Source organism: Arachis hypogaea, chromosome 10 (genome assembly GCF_003086295.3).
Source record: "Arachis hypogaea cultivar Tifrunner chromosome 10, arahy.Tifrunner.gnm2.J5K5, whole genome shotgun sequence".
In the NCBI taxonomy this organism is placed as follows: Eukaryota; Viridiplantae; Streptophyta; class Magnoliopsida; order Fabales; family Fabaceae; genus Arachis; species Arachis hypogaea.
The window spans coordinates 85,963,146-85,967,765 of record NC_092045.1 but is presented as its reverse complement, the minus strand read 5'-3'; positions in this window follow the sequence as shown (position 1 = coordinate 85,967,765).

Sequence of the window (4,620 nt, the reverse complement as noted above, 5' to 3'; positions counted from 1 at the left end):
TGATTTGAGTATTAATTTCATCACCTTTACTATATCAATGAAGTAACAACGATCAAACTTTTTAAACAATGATATATGTAGGCTACTAAAAAATGTTTGCATTAACAATTTTGTATTTTCAATGTTGAGATAATATTTTAACTTTGAGAAAGAAAGATTTATTAACAACAGGTCAATAATTTACAATTATATTTTCTGCATAACTATTTACAATTTGAAGGACTGAGACATGGAGCTCTGGCATTAAGTTTGTCTATTGAGAATTTATGTATCTTTTTTTTCTTTTTGTTTTTTTTGATCCTATGCTCTTTCTCTCAAATGCTTTTGAGTTGAATATTGCAAGATAATTGGACAGGGGACGAATGATATTAATCTGAACTATACTATTAAAATTAGCCACTAATGACACAACTGATTTTGAGAAATCAACATAATCTTTCATTATTTTTAAATACGAAAAGATAGTGGTATGCTGTGTTTATTTTCAAATTGATAAGGTGGCTAACAAACAGATCAAGTATTCCATGCTTAATCTTAGCAATAAACATAACAAAACGTGTCCTAATTTAAGTAATTGGAACTGCTCATCTTATCTCACTTATATTTAAAACTCTTATATCTTACATTGGATACAAATTTTATGCTTCACTTAAAAAAGTAGAATTATAATCAGGACTGCTTTTTTTGCCGTGTGCTTTAGCAACCTAAAAGTCAATTATTTTATATGGAAGTTTTCTTTGTTTAAGGTGGAGTTAACTAATGAATTTTATTTATTAATTTTTATTTGTTAACTTCAGCTCTTTTAATGAAACTTGATTCCATGCAGTGAATTTAGAAATTATGAAGAAAGCACGAAAGGACAGACATCTTAGATTAGCTGTCAAGAAAAATAAACTTATGCAGCAACACAACATGGGTAACACTTCATATCTACCACAGTTTATGCTTCTTAAACATTTATATCATTTATAAACTAAGCAAAGTTTTCCATCTAACCAATTTCTTTTATTAATTGTACACTAATTATATTTTTGATTTTTACCGCAAATGCACAAAGTCTACATTATGGTTGCTCAGAGAATACAACAGAAAAACACTCATCAAGAAAAATCAGAAAACAGATCCATCACTAATTAGAAAAGCTATGTCTGTGGTGCAGTCAGGTAAAAGTATTCTTCATTGAAGACACTATAAAATTATACATTCATATATATCTCCTTCAATTGTGTGTCTATACATGTATATATATATATATATATATATATATATATATATATATATATATATATATATATATATGTTTAAATTCATTAAATTTTGTTCGGTTTTTAGTTTGTCATATGATGTGCGTACACCACTTGCAATAAGACTAAAACTAAGACTAACTATTAAATAATATGAAACTCCACACTACGCATGAAGGTAGAAAGAAAAAGACATCTATGTACATTTCAAAGTCAAAGGAATGGAGGGTAAATAAAGATATCCATGTGGACTGTAAATTCACAAATTTGTGTAGCTAATCTTTAACTATAATTATAAACAGCACATTATTACAATTTTTTAAATAAATCTTGCCTATAAACAACACATTATTACAATTTTTTAAATAAATCTTGCCCCAAAGATTGATTACTATAGATCTTATGAGATCGTAATGAATTTTTTATTTTGCAGATCAAAAATTGTTTGCAAACCAGACCATGATCACCATGATTGAAGCTAACATGGTTGGCTATAAACTTGGTATAGTAGAATTTGAATCTCAACCAAGTGTTACTAACTATAAACAGAATATTAATCTGATCATACAAGGTAAATTAGAAGCCACAGTTTGAAATTGCATAGTTGCAATACTAAATGAATATCTCAAGATGGATTTCATTTTCTTTAAGGTTCAGAAGAAGCTCTTTGTAACCATTCAACTATAGAAAATCCGACCAACAATGACAAAGAGCTTCAATCGATCAATGGACAAAAGCCTTCTGCAGTAAATCGAACACAAGTATCGAATGTCACATTTGATCCATCATTTGAATTCAATAATGGAAGACCTGGGCTTCAACCAGGTCAGAAAGTTAATTACTTCTTAAATTTTTATTTATGTCTTACTTATTAGAACTTCCTATTTCTTTAGATGATATGTCATGTTGGTCTTAAAATTATATTACTTGAATAGTTAAACTTACCAGCTGCAAAAAATTCATAAAAAACATTGTAAAAATATTTAATAAAGCCAAAACCAATAAAAAATATTGCAAAAAGAATTCATTCCATGTCTATCATTTTGTCATGACTTCTATTAGTTATTATGATTTGCATAAAATGATTTCTTTAGATGGTATGTCATGTTGGTCTTAAAATTGTGTTACTTAACTAGTTAAACTTAACAGCTGCAAAAAAAATTCATAAAAAACATTGTCAAAATACCTAATAAAGCCAAAACCAATAAAAATTATTGCAAAAAAAAATTCATTCCGTGTCTATCATTTTGTCATGACTTCTATAAGTAATACGATAAGTTAAAAATTGATATTTTAACTTCATATTGATGATAGAATGATGTTTCCCATTAATATTGGAGCTGGGTATGTTATCATTAGTTGTGGAAGATAGCGACAAACAAATCAGATGGTCAGATTTAGGAAACAAAAAATCGGACCTTCCTATTTGGATTTTCTGAATTTCTGAAATTCTTTTTCACAAAATCTACCCTCATATTTGGATTCTTTCAATTTTTCAAAATTCTTTCACAAAACCTATTCTCAGATTTAGGTTTTCTGCAACTTTATTTTCCTTTTTAGAAAACCTACCCACCGATTTGTTTACCCTTTAAATTTATAAAAAATAATGACCCTGCATAAATCGGAGGTTCAATTTTATTTTCTCATAAATTTGAATTTACTTTGTCAAAAATTGGACATTCGATTTTTTCGTGCCAGCCAAATTTGAGCCTCCGATTTGCAATTGGAAATTTAAAAAAAATCCATATTAATAACAAACATCACTATTCCATAACTGAGGATAACACATGCTCATTTTCTTTTACTAAAAAATTGAGCCTTTAAAATTACCTAACCTTAAGCCTTTTAAACTACTCAGTTTTTACCCACTTGCTAAACTTGATGTAATCGATGAAATTAAAAATACCTCCGCCCATATTTTCTTTCCATGAGATATCCATTTAAGAGTACATATCTGATAGATATTTAACAACAATCATATCTTTATTACAAGTTGGCTTACAAATAATAACTACCTTATTTTTCTTTAACAGATCATGGAATGAGTTATTTATCAAACCCTAATCTACAGAACTACAATATTGAGAGGCAAAATGAATCATATGCAGAAGAGAATCAAGGTAAAATTGTGTTGTTTAAGTAGTTATCAATTTCATGTCATGTTTAAATTGAATTAAATTAAAAAGTGGGGAACATTTTCCAACTTTGTTTCGGTTCACACATACAAATAGTTAACTTGCTACCTTCTGCCTTACTAACAAAATCATAATATTACATTACAGGAGAACCAGACCAGAAGCACGATATTCATAATGACTCAGAACCAATCCCACACGGTTAATAGTTAAAAGAATTATTCCCGCTTTTTTCAAAATAGCTCTATAGAATTTCAAACTCACTATATTTTTCATATCACAGGTTATCTAGACCTTGGAGATCCGAATTTCAAATGCCGACATTGTGGAGCTGAGTTTTGGTATCAAGAACGAATTAACAAAAACTATAATGCAAGGATTCCAACTTTCACTTTGTGTTGTCGTCAGGGCCAAGTTGAATTACCTAGACTACAGGAGGCGCCTCAAATATTGAATGATCTAATTTTTGGTTGTGATGCAAAGGCTAATCACTTTCAAAAAAATACGCGCACATACAATAGTATGTTTGCTTTTACTTCATTGGGTGGAAAAATAGATAGATGTATTAACCACACGAGGGGTCCTCCTACATTTATATTACATGGTCAAAATTATCATTTAATGGGAAGCTTATTACCAGAAGAGGGAAGTTCAGCAAAATTTGCACAACTTTACATCTATGATACACAAAATGAGATCAAGAATCGCAGTTCCATTCTTAGGTATTAATTTAGTATTACTTCAATCTTGCCTCTATTTATTAAGCTTTATTTGATAGTGAGCATAATTATTAAACAACAACAAATTCTTTTTGACAGCTCTGGCAACAAAACCAACCAATGGAATTTGGAGATCATATCTGATGTTATTGAAATGCTGGATCAACATAACGTTCTTGCAAAAAGTTTTCGCATGGTAAGAGACGTAATCAGAATTAATCCACAAACTAATGTTCGTTTATGTCTTATTGGGAAAAGGGGCAAAGATGGAAGGCGATATAATCTACCGTCTGTTGATGAGGTTGCAGGTTTAGTTGTTGGAGATTTTGATTCAAATACAAAAGAAAGAAATATTATTGTCGAAACAAAATCTGGCCAACTTCAAGAATTTCAGAACTCAACCCATCATATTTAGGATTACAATATCCTTTACTATTCCCTTATGGTGAAGACGGGTGGAGAGAAAACATCCTATTAAACAAATTGCCGAAAAATTCTACACAGGAAAGCTCCTACGTTAGC